Source organism: Podarcis erhardii, assembly GCF_964252035.2.
Source record: "Podarcis erhardii genome assembly, chromosome: 1".
Classification (NCBI taxonomy): domain Eukaryota; kingdom Metazoa; phylum Chordata; class Lepidosauria; order Squamata; family Lacertidae; genus Podarcis; species Podarcis erhardii.
The window spans coordinates 50,270,916-50,289,949 of record NC_138497.1 but is presented as its reverse complement, the minus strand read 5'-3'; the positions used below and the strand labels follow the sequence as shown (position 1 = coordinate 50,289,949).

The 19,034-nt window shown below is 43.5% G+C and overlaps 1 long non-coding RNA gene across 1 annotated transcript; it reads right to left on the bottom strand.

The window, feature by feature from the left end:
• Positions 1–16,747: 16,747 nt before the first annotated feature.
• LOC309339003 lies at positions 16,748–17,712 on the bottom strand. Its single transcript, XR_014155135.1, has 3 exons — positions 17,687–17,712; positions 17,208–17,297; positions 16,748–16,782 (listed from the first exon to the last, which is right to left on the bottom strand). It is a non-coding gene; the product is annotated as an uncharacterized lncRNA (long non-coding RNA).
• Between the last annotated feature and the right edge of the window lie 1,322 nt (positions 17,713–19,034).

Below are 19,034 nucleotides of genomic sequence, written 5' to 3'. Positions count from 1 at the left end.
GGAATTTAAAAAAAAGCTAAATGACCCCTAGATGGTTAAATTCAGTCAAAGGAGACTATGGGGTGCGGAGCTCATCTTGCTTTAGGCCGAAGGAGCCAGCATTTGTCCACAGACAGGTTTCCGGGTCATGTGGCCAGCATGACTAAACAGCTTCTGGCGCAATGGAACACCATGACGAGTGTTGGAGCACACAGAAATGCCCTTTACCTTCCTGCCACAGTGGTACCAATTTATCTACCTGCACTAGTGTGTTTTTGAACTGCTAGGTTGGCAGAAGCTGGGACAGAACAACAGGAACTCACTCCGTTGCGGAGATTCAAACCGCCAACCTTCCGATCGGCAAGCCCAAGAGGCTCAGTGGTTTAGACCACAGCAGCACCTGTGCCCCTGGGGGTGAAATACAGTACAGAGAACCACAGACAGCTATTGCATGTGTATGAAGAGCAGTGCCCATTGTGGATAATTGCAAATAGGAGTCAGGCAAGTCAATTGTTACACACAAGCACTTCTGCATACATACTTGTCCAGTTCTGCACCTGTGGAGGGGCCCACAGAGAGAGAGGAAAGGCAGGTTACTTGTCACAGCACCACAGACAGCTCCAAGTGAGACATCCACTCTCACAAGGGCTGGAAGCAAACTGTGGTCTTCTGAACCTCTGCCTCCAGTCCACCTCATGAAAACCCTGCCCACCTGTTGAAAACTAGAATCTCTTAAAGGGCCAACGCTCTGAAGTAAAGAGGAACATTTTTCTCAGCTGAGGTGAGCCCTGTGCTTTTGGAAAAGCAGTTTGGGAGGCACTTGGTTCCTTGGGTCATGGAAAAGGTACTCATGAGAGTTGCGCCTCTGGTTCTGTGGGCTCCCGTCTGCCAGCTTCAGTGGTCCTGTGATCAGCAGCATCGGCTTCAGAGTCAAGAGTCCTCAACAGAGCCACCGACTTTATGTCCTAGTCACTGCTGTACTCTGGGGGTCATGATAACATTAAGGCATGGGTAGGCAAACTAAGGCCCGTGGGCAAGATCAGCCCCAATTGCCTTCTGGATCCGGCCCAGTGGCGTAGCGTGGGGGGTGCAGGGGGGGCGGCCGCACCGGGCGCAACATCTGGGGGTTAGGGTTAGGGGGCGCAAATCCATGGGTTAGGGGGCGCAAATTACTTGCCTTGCCCCGGGTGCTGACAACCCACGCTACGCCACTGATCCGGCCTGTGGGCGGTCTGGGAATCACCACGTTCTTTCCCTCTCCCTCACACAGCAGGGCGCCTCCTCCTCCCTCCCTCCCTCCTCCTGGCTTCTCCCTACCCTGCCTAGAGGAGAAAGGGGGCTGTGCTTTGTTGGTGCCAGCAGCAGCAGTACACGAGCGGCCGCCATTTTAAGCAGCCCCTGTCTGGAGCCCTTTCTCACGCCACTCATCATCCCTCTGCCGCCAGCCCCTGCCACTTTCAATACACAGGTAAGCAGTCACTGGGGCTTGTGGTGCTCTTGCATCATTTCCCCCCTTCAAAATATCGTCTGGCCCCCCACAAGGTCTGAGGGACAGTGGGCTGGCCCCCTGCTGAAAGTTTGCTGACCCCTGCATTAAGGAGTCTGATGTTGTCATTACTAATTTTTAAAATATAGCCCCCCCCCCCCATGATTTGAGTTCCTCAAAATTTTGTGTAATTTGAGGAAACTGTTGTTTTTTGCAAGTCTTAATTACTGAAATTAAGATTTTCATTTGACCTATTTGCTGTAAAGAACAAGTCAGCCTGTTTCTCACTTACTCATCAGTTCAAAAGGTGTCCGAGGAATAAATCAACTTGCCATTGCAATTATGGAGACTAGAACTAATTATCAACTTTTTCTTGTATTTGTCATTTAAGAGCCCTGGCTAGGACCACGGTGACCCCTTCTCTTATCTTAACTACACATCAAGTTCAAACCTCTGTCATATGCATAAGACATGTTATTAAAAATTTCCTTTTAGAGCTGTAATCTTGTTATACCTCTGATGTTGCAAAAGATTAGTTTAAACCTTCTGTCTTGGAAATGATGTACTCCAGATGGTTTGGACTACAGATAACTCCCATTATCCCTGACCACTGGCTATACTGGTTTTCATGGGTTCAGCAGTACAAATTGTATTCCAGCCGTAGTGTCATCCATGTACATGGTGCTTTGCAAAAAAGGAAAAATAGTGGCCTTGTTATCTAGATAATGACTCAGGGAGACCACAGAGGTTGGGAAATGAAAGGAGAGGTAAACAGGAGAACATGTGACTGTTGCTTTTCCCAGTATTTATGCTTAGTTGCAACATGTTTTCCAAATCTGAAGAAAAAGAGAAGTTGCTGGTGCCACACAGTTTATGTGCTCCATAGCATTTAAGAGTGGATTGAGGAGTTACAGTGTTAAAAACTTTAATCCATGCTTTATTTTTGTAAAACAATATTTAGGGGTACTCTCATTTAGTCTGAAACTCAGGAAACACTGTGATAGGAATTGAGGCCGCCATTGAGGGTAGCAATGGAACTGACGATTCACCATGATAGAGAAGAAACTTTTTTTAAAAAATAGTTTCTTCTCCCATTAGATTCACAAAATGTTTAGGGGTGTGCGTACCCCTGCGTCCCCCCAGAATAAAAGCCATGGTCGTAAGTGCACGGCTTATAATTTTGATTGTGCTTTCCTTTCAACTGTTTTAAAATAGGGGTATTGATGGCAGCTGAAAATTTCCAGGATTTGGGCTAATCCCAATTTTACCATTTCCCCCCTCCTTTTTTGGATGGTAAGTAACACACAAACCAGGGGCAGGTGCTTTTTCAGCCCCAGGGCCACATAACCTCATAGGAAACCTTCTGGGGGGCACATTCCAGTGGTGAGGGGACACAGAGGGAAACGTCAGTGGAGCAATGGAAGAAATTCTTAGCTTTCTACAGTTGGCTACATTTCAAATACACCCAAAACAGAGGCTTCTATACAAGCCCAGCTTGCTCCATCTTCCATCCATGCAATCAAAGGCTATTGTCACAGTGAAAGGACACATTCCACCCAGCAAAATGTGAGGGGGTGGTCTGGGGAGGGACGTGGCCTAGGTTGAGTCTGGAGGGCCAAGTACTGTAGAGAGTTATTGAGGGACCTCCAGAAATCATTTCTTCTCCCACTGACCTGCTTCCCAGGGTAGACCCTGAGTGATTTTGTGCAGAGCTCTATCTCTGGTCCTTTGGCTCTCAGCCTATGGCATTTGCACATGTTATGGCAGAGATTTTTGCTCACAACTTGTAAACTTGGTATCAGGGAGGTGTTAAGGAAATCAGGTAAGTACAATAAATAACCACAGCTTGAAAAAAAAAGACTCTCAAGAGGTAGTGGTAGAAAATTGCTGCTGCCTTCCATTCCCTTTTCCTCTCTGCTATGGCACTGTGCTAAAGAGCCTTCAACATACAATCACGTCTGTTTACTTACGAACTAACGTAAGTCATCTGGAAAATGGAAGAAAGCATCCCCGGCAATTGCAGGTAGAAGACATTTCTCATTTAGTTGTATCCATAATGTTCTTTCCCCACAAATTGCTTGTCAAGCTGCCTTCAACATAATTAAGCTAAGCTAGTCAGACAAAGTTACTGTTATTTTTCAAAGAGTCTGTGCTGGTTGCCAGCTCCTTGACTCTATTTTTTCAGGACAGTTAAGCACAGTCGCCTGTGGCATCTCCCACAAGGAGTTTAACCCTGCTTGTCAAAACCTCTGAATTGCTTGAAGGTGGCTTTATTTTTATTTCGCTTTTCTGAAGGCGTGTTGCTGTTTACCTTTCCTAATAGATTTTCATTTCTTACCCACATTTTCTTTCTTTTCTTTTATTTTTTTTGATCGGCAAAGCTGATAGAACACCAGTAGTTTAAAGGAATCTGTTGTGAAGGTCTGCTATAGAATCTTTTCATTTGTGCTGCTCTTTATATTTTTTCTTTTTAAATGGCCACGTGATGAGTGGAACCTTTCACTTCTCATAGATCAGGCATGTCCAACAGGCAGATCGTGATCTACTCGTAGATCACTGGATGTCTGTGGTAGATCACTGGTAGATCACTGGCTCCCCCCAAAGAAGCTCAACAACTTTGGCCCCCCTAAAAAAAGGCTCAACATTTTTGCCCTGAATCCCCAAACACAGGGCTTTCCTTCCTAAGAAAAGTTCAACAACCTTGACCTGAACCCCCGAAAAGGGGGTAGATCACTGCCAGTTTTTAACTCTGTGAATAGATCACAGTCTCTTGGGAGTTGCCCCCCACCCCCCGTCATAGATGAAGCTTAAAACAAGAGCTTTTGTAGGAGCAGTGATTTAATCTGCCGGAGGTTCATTTTGCTTCCAACTGTTGCAGCGACACAATGCATTTCTCTGTCCCGGCCAATCCATGTAGGTGGGTTGAGTATAATTACCCATACTGGAATTTGGCCAGGATGTTGGTTTGAACATTCCTGTTTTCCACAAACTGTACGGAGAGAACTTGAATATATCAGGGCTGCCGAGGACCCATTTTCACAGTTTATTCAAAGCAGTCCCACCAATATCAAACTTTCCACCATCGCCATGCGACTGTATTGACTGGGACGAAAACTTCCCAAATTGCCACTGTGATTTTCTGCTTTAAAGTTTAACACTCTCTGTGTACCACCACCCACTGCATTTCTACTTATAAGAGCTGATGTGATTACATCTCAGAGCTGGATCACAAGAAAATAAGGTAATTTTCTGAAGAGCAATTCATTGCAATAGGCTAACCATGGTTGGTTAGAGACACCATTTGCTGCTGTTCTTGAGATAAGTAGCAGAAGATGAGCTGATGAACCTTAAACCTCGGTCCTAAACAACTTCACTTTAAAATAAGCCTCTTTGGCTTTGATGGAATTTATTTCTATGTAAGCAGACTTTAGTAGTGAAGACGAGTAATGGGGAAAATCTAGCATGCACTCATTTTTATCACAGGCCAATTGACTAAAAGTTGGTTCTCTAAGGCAGGTCTTTTGAAGCATATACAGTTAAGATCACTTTATATGAATTAGTTACACCTTAACATCCATTTTACTCATCCTGTCATAGAAAAAAAAAAGGTTGTGGAAGAGTACCCTTTCAGATCGACTTCTGTGATTGTATGGAAACATGTAGTGGTAGCACTTCCTCCAGCAGCTATGCAGTGATAATCCTCTTATCAGTTAAAGCAGTGTTCCCCAACCTTGGGCCTCCAGCTGTTTTTGGACTACAATTCCCATCATCCTTGACCACTGGTCTTGCTAGCGAAGGATGATGGGAGTTGTAGTCCAAAAACAGCTGGAGGCCCAAGGTTGGGGAACACTGAGTTAAAGGACTCAGGTAGGAGGTGATATGAAAGACCTATGCCTAAGACCAGGCATAGGCAAACTTGGCTCTCCAGATGTTTTGGGACTACAACTCCCATCGTCCCTAGCTAACAGGACCAGTGGTCAGAGGTGATGGGAACTGTAGTCTCAAAACATTTGGAGGGCCGAGTTTGCCTATGCCTGCCTAAGGCATTGGAGAGCTGTTGTTAGTCAGAGTGGACAAAACTGGGCTAGATCTGACCTGGTATAAGGCAGATATAGCTGGGATAAAGTATTATAATGCACAACAGCGGCTGCATGTCTGCAGCTGCATTGGTGGAAACACCTCAATCCCCCTTTCTGGAAGGAGAGAGCACATTCCAGGCACCCACCAATCTCTCTTGTCAGTATCTGTTTGGTGGTACTTGGGACAAGTTGGACAATGACAACGTGGACCTAGAGTACAAGGATGTGACATTGGGTATTGTAACACCTAGGTTACATCTTCTGCACTCCAACAGCCACCTCCGATGAGCAGCAAAATTGGGTTTTAATCTCCTTGTTTGTGCTATAATAGTCAAGAGGTGTTCTCAGGCTTCGGGTAAGAATAGATGCTGTTGGGTCCCATGCATTTAAAGCAGTGGCGTAGCGTGGGTTGTCAGCACCCGGGGCAAGGCAAGTAATTTGCGCCCCCTAACCTGTGGATTTGCGCCCCCTAACCCGTGGATTTGCGCCCCCTAACCTGTGGATTTGCCCTAACCCCAGATGTTGCGCCCGGTGCGGCCGGCCCCCCCTGCACCCCCCACGCTACGCCACTGATTTAAAGCACTCTTGGACCACCTGTCAAGAATGCAGAGAACTGTCACTCTGTAGGTTCGGGATTCTTAACAAACTACGGTACTCATTCTAGGCTTCTCCATGACTGTTAAAGTGGTACAAGAGTGTTTTAAATATATGGCATGGATGTGTCATTGAGCTTAATGGTTTGTTTTAAGACAAAACACAGTTGAGGCTTAGAGGGCTTCTCTTAAGGTTGGTCCAGCAGCTGGGGCAGAAGCTAGGCTGCTGTTAGGAGCAACAGTGAGGTTGCTGTTAAGGGATCTGCACTGTCTCCCAGTTAAATACTGGGCAACTGTAAGGTTTTACAGTGGTACCTCGGGTTAAATACTTAATTCGTTCTGGAGGTCCGTTCTTAGCCTGAAACTGTTCTTAACCTGAAGCACCACTTTAGCTAATGGTGCCTCCTGCTGCTGCTGCGCTGCCGGAGCACGATTTCTGTTCTCATCCTGAAGCAAAGTTCTTAACCCGAGGTAATATTTCTGGGCTAGCGGAGTCTGTAACCTGAAGTGTATGTAACCTGAAGCGTATGTAACCTGAGGTACCACTGTACTGCGGTTGTATAAAGGCCTAAATAGTCCAGGACTGTTTACCTAAGATAGTGCCTTTTCTTTGCTCGTCCTGCTTGAACCCTTAGATCATCAAGTAGATCATCATGTGAGGGCCATACATGTGGGTGTTCATTTAACAAATATCTGGGGCACAGCTTTTTAGTGCAATGTCACCCACAATTTGGAAAACAAGCCCCTGGAAATTAGAACGACACCAACCATTTGTTCTTTCAGGTGTCAGCTTCAGAGTTCTTTGGTTCAGCCCGGCTTTTTCAGGGTAGCATTGCTGCTGGGTATTATTCTTGTCAGGTTATACTTGCCAGTATATTATACTTGTCAGTTATATAAATGGATTTGTTGTATTTTTGCAGTTTCAACTTGGTAGTTTGTTTCCATTTCCTTTTTTGTACACCACCACAATATTTTCAAGCAACGGGTGGTTTATACCTTCTTTAAATAATTAAATGCAGGGGTGGCCCACCCTGTTTTGCTGTCTGAGGCAAAACAGGAAGGTGCCGCTCTCCTGTCCCCCAGCCGTAGCCTCGCTCACTGGGTTGAAATGGCAGCAACAGCTTCTGGTGAGATCTCCCTGGAAGCTGCCACCACTGTGCATCAACTTTGCCCATGGGGTGTGTGTCCTGCCCCATGGCATTCTGCCCCCCAAGGCAGCTGCTTCAGCCCACCTCATGGGCAGGCCAGCCCTGAATAAATGGAACCATCTTATCAAACAAGGCAACCATCTCATCAGTGGCACAAACAAAATGGAGGTCTCTCTCTCCCACCCTGCTTCTGGAAGGTCTATGGCTCCTCCTACAATGACTAACCCTTTTCTGTCCATGGTACTGTTGCATGCCCTCTGCCACAGTCTGAAAGGCAAGTCAAGATTTGGCAGGGCTGCATGTCATCTGAGCTTAAGCAATAGCTCACAGCTGCACACACGAACCTCTGGGTTGCAATGTGTTTGTGGAATTTAGGCCAGATGAAACAAATTGGACTTCTTTCCCTGTAATGTGTTCAGGATCAGGATGCCAGACTTTAAATATACATCCTCCGCATCTGTTAGAAGAAACTGACCCAGTAATTTTAAACCATTTTGTGATTTCTATGCTAGGCTTGTGGTTTTTATATAGACATTCATCTGAGTCTTCCCCCCCCCCCAATTGTGTCAGCTGTAGTCATCTTCCTGCAGTTAACCACACAGTGTGTCTTAGAAACCGAGCATGCCAATAACCTCAGGATGCAGTTCTTTCTCATTGTGGCTAATGGAAGAGCTGGATGAAGGACAGGAAAGCAGAATCAGCGCAAGCTTGGCTGAAATAGTGGTTAAGCAAGAAGAGATGGGCTGGGGCACGGGAGGAAAGAGGCACACATCTATTCTTGCGTGTTCGTATGAAATATTCACAATGCCATGGCTGAATGGAAGTCAAAGGACTGAGTTTAGCTTAGCTTGTCTCATATTCTGTTCTCAAGAAAAGCTCTGTTAGTATTATTATTTTTAAGAACAACAGAAAAATGCTGGCCAATTACTTTTTATAATCTGTATGGAACAAACTAAATAAGTAGGTGCCTACAGCCCATTCCTATGTTCTACTGCATGGTAGCCAAAAAAGACAGGATTAGGTGCTGGGCTCCCAACTGGAGCAAGACTATAACTATAGCTATCGAGCTATATCTTGTGCTGATCTTGATAGCTAGGTGCTGCCTGTCTAGAAGGACCCCATGTATCCTATGGGCTGTGGAAATGGGCCTTTCTCGCTAACCTGCACCAGCAAGTGGACAATCGAACACTATATTTGGGTAAAGATCCCAGGTTCCATCCCTGGCATCTCCAGCTGAGCTAGGAATGTCCCCTACCTCAATAAGCCTGGACAGCTGCTGCCCATCAGTGTAGACAACACTGAACTAGATGGGCCAATGGTCAGACAGCATTCTGTGTTCCTGTGTACACAAATACACACATACATGACACCTGCAAGTATCAGCATATTACAACAGAATCTTTATCAAGGGAAAATATTCATGGTGACCCTTCATTAAACAACTAGTTACCACAAACAGACAAAATGAAATGTGTGTGTCCCTGTCGTGCACTTGCGTGCCAAGGCCCCGTGACCCACAGTTCCCCTATGGACAATAAATTACATGGGCACAATTATATTGGTTTATGTGTTCAGATAGGCTACAACTTTATTGTTTGCAGATGTGAGCAGTTTGGCTTAGGCATCGGATGAAGCCAGGCTATATCTTGACTCCCACCTATCTGCAGGGAGTCTAAATAATAATAATAATAATAATAATAATAATAATAATAGTGATTTATACCCAGCCCATCTGGCTGGGTTTCCCCAGCCACTCTGGGCAGCTCCCAACAGAAGATTAAAAACACGATAGGGTAAACCACCAATAGGAGGAGCTCTATGACTTACCGTACATCAAATAGGGATCCCCCCAAGGAGTCTCCGTTGTGGTTGTGACATGGCCGGAGGCCCCAGATCCCTTTAACAGGATACCCTTACTGAGGAGGGGCAGGTGAAGGCTACAACCTCCCTTCCATCCAAACAAAAGTTTACCCAATGCTTAACCGCCACTCGACACCAAATGGCTCACCACCAATACCCTCACACCTGCAACCAATCCCTGATGCATTCTGAAATGTCATTCAAGCAGATATCATTGCCAGCATCGGAAAGGTGCACCCCATCACCGTGAAACAAGGCCTCCTGCTCAAAGGTGATGGCAGGGTGACGTATCACACAGCCTCTCAACTGTTGCACTTTTTGTGCAACTGCGTGGTTTGCCTTCTTTCTGGCTCTATTAATGGCAACCGGGTCTGGGCAACCACGCCAACAATGTCTCTCCAGCACCTGGTACCAAATTATGGTTAAGTTTGGGTACAGGGTCACAAGCTTATCAAGGTCCTCCTTGATGTTCCAGGTTAGGTTGACACCCTTTTCTGATCCTCTTTTCGATCACCTGGAAACCAACAATACCCATGTTTACACAGCAGTGAAGGGCCCTGATTTGACTTCTAGTGTATATCTCTAATCATTTCTCCCTTGGGTTCAGTTCCATCAACTCCTTCCTCTCCTTTATTGATTGTTATATTTATATGGCCATTCAAATGCTTCCTTATCATCCTGAACTACCACGTTAAAGCCCTACCATTGACTTTCGGTTTCCTTCCTCTGAAATCTGCCTAGCTCTCCTGCTACTGTAGTACTTCTCATTGCCAGTGAAGCAGTTAGGCCATTTTAAACATTGGACTTCATGGTCTTATTATGCTCCCTTCTTATTATATAGCAATGTGCATTACTTCACTTACTTTCAGAGTGGCAAGCCAGCCCTGCTGCGCTGGAGGGAGCTCTTGCATATTCTGCAAAATGGGACCCTGGACATCCGCCCCAATCACACCTCTGTCCATTACCCACGTGTAGATCCCTACGTATTGCTGATTACTCTGAGTTCCATTCTCTTCACTCTGCTCCATAACTGTTACTCTCTCCTGCCATTTCTGGTTTGCTCCCATCATTTATCTCCCCCCTTGACATTATCCTCACTTCCACACTTGAATCAGCGGATGTTCTTTTTGAATGATTGCAGACTCCACACGAGGACTCTTCCGTTCCCTTTATAGAAAGTTAGGCTATAATGTGGTCATGAAATTGGATCATTATAACCACAATAAAAACACAGCTGTCTTCTTCTCTGCTTCATGTTGGTAAATCTTCATTTGAGATCCCTTGTGTGAAAGCATTTTACTGTATTTGATTAGGCAATACTGTGGATACCAAAGAGGACTTTCATACTACTGGAACGCATTTCTGAACCATAGAATGTGGATTTTGCGCAAACCTTGGGCTCTGATCTGCTGGAAATATAGTTTTCATTTTATTACTTTATCTGCAATGAATGGTTATTCATTTCCCTAATATTTTGTTTTTTTAATGACCAGTAGATTTTTACAGAGTTGTTATTCACACATCATACACACACAACAGATCATCTAAAATTAATGAAAAATACAATAAAAAGAGAAATTGATTTATTCCCATTTCTTGAGGACGATTAATGATGAATTTAAACTGATTATCTGGGGAAATAACCATATTTAACATAACACACACACACAGAGAGAGAGAGAGAGAGAGAGAGAGAGAGAGAGAGAGAGAGGTGGTTAAAACAATTTGTTACGTTTCAGAATGAAAAGATGTATGGGTGGAAACCTTTTGTTACTGAGTAATTGATCATGGGAAGAAGTGTTGAAGAAACCTCTTCCTAATCCTTCTCCACATAGAATTTGATTCAACAGAGTGAGCAAAGATCAATTAATCACACCAACTGAAGGACTTCAATCACATGCATACTTCCATGGGAGAAAGCCACATTGAACACAGTGACTCCGTTCAGACTAACAATAAGCAAACCATGGTTTAGTACAAATGTATGAGCATGTGGGCTTCCAGACAGATCATGGCCACTTGCCTCCTCCTCTGGTCAGCCCTTGCTGCACTTCTATGATCTAAGCCAGAGGTAGGCAAACTAACGCCCGGGGGCCGGATGCGGCCCAACTGCCTTCTCAATCCGGCCCACAGACGGTCTGGGAATCAATGTGTTTTTACATGAGTAGAATGTGTTCTTTTATTTAAAATGCATCTCTGGGTTATTTGTGGGGCATAGGAATTTGTTCATTCCCCCCCCCCCAAATATAGTCTGGCCCACCACATGGTCTGAGGGACGGTGGACCGGCCCACGGCTGGAAAAGGTTGCTGACCCCTGATCTAAGCCATGGTTTGTCTTAGCATGCTGTCCATACTCAGACTCATGGTTTATTTCTTCCAGACAATGCATAAACTGTAAGCCAAGACAAACCTTGATTACAGCTTGTGGTTTGTTTGGAGCTCACAGTAGTGTGGCACATTTGGTGGATTGTGAGGTCCTTGGGGTGAGGATGTTAACCACCTGGTGGCACCTGGCCCAGGGGTTGCAATCTCTGCAGGTCCTAACTCTCAACAGCATGACCTGGATGCTCAAATGCCTTTGCAGTTTGTGCTACTGGCTTCTCTCTATCTGACTGGGTGTCTATATTGCTGCAGGTCAAGTGATGATTTTCATGTGTCACAGATATATCTGGGCATCACAGATATAAGACCAGGTTGCTTTCATATCTATTCACATGCAAACGAGTCATCACATAACACTTTCCGATGGAGTCAGTTCACACGTGTATTAATTTGATTATTCATTTCCAGTGTAATTCTTTGCATGTCTACTCAGAAGTTCAACAACATTCCCTTCCAGGTAAGTGCGCACGTAATATTGTAGCCTTTAAATATTTTTGCCCCCACCTTCCAATGGTGTGGTCCACAAGGCAGCATACAATTTGTTCTTTGAAACAACATTGTCATAAAAATAAAACAGCCTAAAAATAGAAGCCTATAAACACAGTATGATTAAAAATAACATAAAACACAGCACAACGGGAGGTAGTGCAAAGTTAATCAAATGCTGTTAAATGCTTGGACAATTTTTTTTAACCTGGCCAGGTGCTTGGTGAATTAAACATGTGGGATCCATGTCATTTTCTTGGCTCTTTCCAGCTGTGATTGATAAACCAGCTTGGGGAGGGTGGTTTTGAGCTAGAAAAATGACAGGAGGGTAGAGGTTTAAGCAACTTGTACCCACGCTCACTCCTCATGTTCATTCACAGCCTGACTTTTTTTTTTTAATATAAATATTTATTAAAGTTTTTTAAATATAAATGCACAAATAATAAACAATCTTACTTCTGTCACAAACATAGTTTCATCACTTCTTTGGACTCCCTCACGTCTCCCGCTCCCATTTACATCATTAAAAGTTTTTTTTCCAAACAAATTATCAACTTGTTTACAATCTCATATCCACTCATTCAAATATGATCTAGCAATTCTTCCAAAAAATTTTTATATTTTCTTTAGTCTCACTTATCATCAAATTTAAATCTAATTTAGTGGTGGCCAATTTTTTATAATCTAGCATCCTTCTTAACATTCAACCAAATTACAATGTTTTTGTAGATACATCTTAAATTTCTTCCAGTCTTCCTCCATTTTCTCTTCTCCCAGGTCTCGGATTCTGCCAGTCATCTCGGCCAGTTGCATATAGTCCATCAGCTGCATCTGCCACTCTTCCAGTGTGGGTAGATCTTGAGTTTTCCAATTTTTTGCGATGAGTATCCTTGCTGCCGTTGTTGCATACATAAAGAATGTTCGGTCCTACAGCCTGACTTTTTTGAGTTCAAATAAACGCAAAGGGGAAAACCACAGAATGCTGTTTAATGTGTGGTTTCATGAGCTTCACTTGTCCATCATCATTAAGTTTATAGTACCCAAGTGTAGAGAAATCAACCCATTTACATTCAGGAAAGCAATTAGAAGTTAGAACATTTGAACAGTTTCAGTGAAGAGGAATTATCCTTACAGGAGTCAATTTTCTCCATCTTTGCTGGAAGCCAAGCATTCCCTTCTGCCTGTTTGGGTCCAAGTGGACAGAGAGTGGAAGAAACTTGCTAGCATTTATGAGCTATCTTTTTAGTTCATGGAGGGGAAGGATACAAATGAAGACAAGCAAAAATATCAACTTGATTTTTTGGGGATCCTTAGCATTTTAGTAATCAGAAGAGGGATCAAGAAAGATCCCTGGCCAGGCTATTTGGATTCCTGGGGACAGCCATGTTTTTCTGGGAGTGATGGCATGTCATCAAACCCTGTTGCTCCCAAGGTAACTTGCTCTATGTTCAGCCAAGGTGTGCTCATTCAAGCAAAAGTCCTTGTATCCTAGCTACTCAGGTTGGCAGTGGTTGGATACATCATTTCAGAAGGTTTAAAAGGAAATTATTTTTATTTGGGGGGGGGGGCAGAATGGATAAAGTGTGTAACCTTTGGATCACCTTATAAATTGTTTAAAATTTACCTTTATAATTAGTGTTTGTGGATGGATTTTTTTGAATTTGCGCTTTAAAATCTGCCTGGAAACAGAATGGGACAGATCTCCAAGAATTGGGATGCAATGGACTTCAGTGGTTATGTCCATCCCTACATGAGGAGGGAGAAAATAAGAAGAAGCTATTTGCTTCATAGTTTATAGGTCAGCCCATAGTTTCTACAGCAGTCATCCAGTGGAACTTGCCCATAGCTGTCAACCCCTTTTTTTGTGGGAAATTCCCTTATTCCAGTGCCATTTCCCGCTGCTTCCCGCTGCTATGCCGGATTGTTAGATATCCCGTCGGCTGTCCCTGGGACAGGTGAGGCTGCTGATCCCTTATTTTCGAGGCTGCTGATCCCTTATTTTCGAGGCTGCTGATCCCTTATTTTCAAATCTGAAAGTTGACAGCTATGATTACTTGCCATGAACATTAAATGGATATTCATGTCCCAAAAATTTGGGCACATGCACCAAGCTGGGGAGTAATGATTTGCTATGACTCCATGTTGTGTTACTATACACATAAGAACATAAGAGCTTGCTGGATCAGGCCAATGGCCCATTTATTCCAGCATCCTATTCTCATAGTGGCCAGCCAATGCCTATGGGAAGCCTGCAAGCAGGAACTGAGCACAACAGCACTCTTTTCTCCTGCATCTTATAGCAACTGGTATTCAGAAGCATACTGCCTCCAGATTTGGGGTCTCTTCCTCACATGCTACCTGAATGCTACTATAAACCTGGGTGAAAACACCCGGGGTTGTACATAGTTTGAAATGGCCCTTACAAGCTACACATATATATCAACAATTTTGTGACTCGTCCATTTCCAAGTGGGTTTGGGGCCTGCCAGGAATCTCTTCTTCCAAATGCAAATAAAATAGCTGGTAATGTAGGCACACTCTGTACTTCAGAAAAGAAACATGAAACTCCACAGTGTGATAATCCCCACTATAGCTTTGACGCTGGGGCGGGGCGGAGGGGGGAGGAATGCTGGAAAATATCCAGAGATTCTTCGAGGGATATTGGGAACGCAACCGGGAAAGGGGGGAGGGAAATCTGGAATCCAAAGGGTGCAAAACTATTTTTTATCTTGTTTACTTTTATCTGCTTTATTCTTGAAGGGGGGGAACTCGTGGAAGGGAATTGGGTCGATCTTAGGGGATGGGAATTTTCGAAAAATTGGGTTATTGATGATAAGTGTAATTTGGGGATAAGAATTTGTTGAATTGATTTGTTAAACTGGAAGACAAGAGGGGGAGGGGAGGGGAAGTCCTGGTTATTGGAAAAAGATTATAAATTGGATTTAATTTGTTTTAAATTGGAAAACTTTAATAAAAATTATTTTTTTTTTAAAAAAAGGAAAATATCCAGAGATTCTTGTGGATGTCATTATTAAGTGGTACTCTCTGCTCTTGCTCTCTGGGCCTTGTCTTTTCCTCAGGCAGCCTGCCCAGCCATCACTAATCTGCTTGGACAGTGTGGTCCTACCACACACTCCAAATATTGGTAAAATATTGTTTCCTGGCAATGATGTAACTGGTATCTGGAGTTGCTGGGAAGCAAGAATGACCATGTGCCAAATGGCCTGTGACACTGAGCCCATCCTTTCCAAGTTTCATTATTCTTCCTCCCTACCCCAACTCTAAATGGCAGGTGCCAGTGTAGTAGTAGTAGTAGTAGTAGTAATAATAATAATAATAATAATAATAATAATAATAATAATAATAATAATAATAATTTTTCTCTACCCTGCCCATCTGGCTGGGTTTCCCCAGCCACTCTGGACGGCTTCCAACAAAAGATTAAAAAACATTAAAACATCCGTCATTAAAAACTTCCCTAAACAGGGCTGCCTTCAGATGTCTTCTAAATGTCATATAGTTGTTTATTTCATTGACATCTGATGGGAGGGCATTCCACAGGGCGGGCGCCACTACCGAGAAGGCCCTCTGCCTGGTTCCCTGTAGCTTCGCTTCCCGCAGTGAAGGAACCGCCAGAAGGCCCTCATCGCTGGACCTCAGTTCATTGCTAGCTTTCCTTCTAGGGCTAATAGCTGCTTGGTGGGGGATGGGCAGGAGGGATAACTTCCTCTAGACCATGACAGGGGATGAAAGGGCTTCCCCATATGTGTCATGGTCCCCATCCTGACTGTGTTTTCCTGGGACCTGCTATTTAGAGTGTGGGAGGGAAATAGCACTTGAAGTGACATATTTTGTGTCACATATAGCGTGATCACCAGGCACCAGGACTGGGTGACATGTCTAATTTGTTCAATGGGATGTTATTTATTTCAGTTTTATTGGGGGATCTGTACAAATATTTTACAATTTTGTTTAAAACATTAATGTACTGCCCTTCATTGTAAAAATCCCACAGCATCCTTTTCCAATAACATTTAACATAAGCTGGTGCTTTTTAACTGCTTCTTTGCCTCCTCCCCTTTTCATTCTCTTCATGTCATTCCAACATATGCCTCTTACAGGAAAAACAAAATGGGAATGGCCTGTATCGATTGTTTGAACATTTCTGTGAGGTAGGTTGGGTCGGGAGTCAGTTTTAAAAGTTGCTTAAGTTGTAAATAGAAATATGCCATACAAGTTAGACCTACATTTAAAAAAGCTGTGTCCAGAGAGAAGCTTTGAGTTGTTTGTCAGGGAAAAGCCCCCCTTCCCAGCATGCTCTTTTAATTTCCATCCCGTTAACCATGCTCAGTGGGAAATGCAAAAGGCTATCTGTTCGAAGTTCATGGCTGAGCAAAAATTCAAACCTTGATTTCCACAGCCCTCCTTCTATTCAAGTATACCAGAAGTGGTCTTCCAGATATGACCTTTTAATTTCATTTGTAATGTCTATTGATTTCCTACATTTTCCCTGTAGCTAGGCAAAACATTCAATAAATTATCAGAACAAACAGAGTTGAAAATGAGATCGTTTAGCTGGGCAATTTCCTTTCAATTCTGCAATGTGAGGTAGGAAAACAATGCTGCAGCCTGCTTTTATCTCATTAGAATGTTTCCACTTATGTTTAATGGCCACAATTAATTAACCTTCAAGCAAGAGCCTTTTATCTTAGATACATACCAGGATTCTGTAAAAAGAAGAAGTTTGTGTTTTAGTGTTCTCTTGTTGACTGTTGGTTGAAAAAGACAAGAAAAAAAAATACAAATGGCAAAAATTAAAATAAAGCAAAAAAACAAGTTTCAGATGGAAATTGCACTCCATTACCATTTTGCGAAAGCCTGTATTTCAGATTTGAACTGATTTCAAAATAGAAAGGCAAGCAATGAACTGAAAACTCATTTGTGCACAAAGCACTGCAAAGTGTAGGGTGTAGTTTAGCTTTTTAAAAATATTCTGAACAAAGTGGGTAAACAACCAGAGACCCGTTACAAATAGTTTTTCCACTCTTTGTTTCTACACAGCTTTTATCTCTCTCTCTCTTTTTTAAAAAGCTCTGCAATCTCCAGTTGCTTACACGATCATAGATTTAATCAATGGTTAAAAGGGTTTGTTGTAAGCAGACACAATTCTGACAATTACGGGATCTCAGCTTACTTGTGTCATATTGATAGAAAGGAGCACATCATCAATGGTGTCTTCATTATACCAAGAAGGACAGAATTCACTATTATATGACAGAACCACCTGAGAAAATAATAAGATTTTGTCATTACTCCCATGCCCTGCTCCAGAATTCGTTTAACTGCCATATACTGTTGACTCAGCATTAAAATAATGAGCAACTTTAGTCTGGTCAGACAAAAAGCAAAAGAAAAAAGCAAACATTTTCAACAAAATAACCATTTTAATTCCTTCATTATAAAAGCATTTTATTTGAAAGCTAACCCCAGATACTGGTTGTCCACACCACACCCTCAAGCCTTACTAACTGAAACTCATCCATCACAACAGGACTAGACAGTGCTCTGGACACCCCTTGAGATTCATCTGCCATCATAGCGGAGTCCCGGTCCCGGTGGAGGCAAGTGATTATTTCCTCAAAATGCTTTGCAAAGAAGTGTACAGTGAGCTACCATCAGTTCTACCACCTCCTTTGGGCTGTAAGAGGCCCAACACTGCCCAGAAGAGCTCCGACTGGATGGCAAAGTGAGGATGCAATGGAGGCAACAAGTACTGTATTGGCCTGAATATAAGCCACCCTTTTTTCCAAAATTCTGACTGTGAGAAGTTAAAGTGTGGCCTAAATTCGTGACCTTACAAAAATTGGCTTTTACGATATCGCTGCTGAAACAGACACACGGTAAAACGGAACAAAAAAAAAATATTTTATTGATAATTTGCAAGCTTGAGACTGTTATGCAATTAAGTCTAATGTCATTCATTGCTTTCCCCATATTTTACAGTGCAGTAGTGATTTTTTATTTGCATTTACGGTGCTACAAACAAGTGTTTAACCCACTTGCAGGTCCTCTCTAGTACCCGTAGGATTTTCTTCTACGTTTGCCATTTACAGGTGTGAGTGCCTGCAGAATTTTAAGGGAGTGGCTTACATTTGGGTATTGCCTGCTGAGGGCCACCTGCTGGGGGCCTGAAGGGCCCTTCCCTTGCCTCTTTCCACCTGGCTTGGGGCGGGGCCTGACAGGCCTCACAAGGACTGTGGCTGCTGCTCAGCAGAAAGGGCTCCTCTTTTAAATTGTTTTTGATTCTGTGTTGTTTTAAATGAGACCATCTTGGCTGTGAGCCCTGGAAGACCTGCACCCTGCCTTGCTGGTCCTTTCCCATCTGTCCAGGGAGAGTGGAGTGCTGACTGACTCCAGCTACAAAAACTGAGGCTGCTGAACAGATTCTTGGACTGGAGTATTTTGTATGGGAGGTTGAGAGAGCTTGTTGCTGTTATTGATATTATTGTTGTATCTCTAGTTTTAGATCTACGATTTACATGGAAATTGTTTCCATTTGGTTGTGTACTTTTTGATGTGTTTTATTTATTGCTTATGACTTCTGTTATGTTTGTAATTATGTCAGTCTTGTCATGTTGTAAGCCGCCTTGAGCATAGTTTCAACTATGGAAAGGCTGCATACAGATAAAATGATGTTGTTGATGATTGTCTTTTCTCTCTCCCCCCCCCCCCCCGAATTCTAAAGGTGCGGCTTATTTGCGGGTGCAGCTTATATTCAGACCAATATGATATTACTCAGAGCAGACCTGGCATTCAACAACAGCAGCTGCAAACCCGAAGGCTGACTGATATGACAACCACAGTTCCCCAGGTTGGAGGAGGGTCTGGCACATAGCACAGTCACTCACTGCCTGCTCTGTGTGCCCCTTACCCAGCCTGTCCCACTGTCCCCTACCCTGAACCATGGCGACTGGGCCCTTCTGCTCTCCCTAGCCCCTCTCTTCCCAGGCATACCACACAA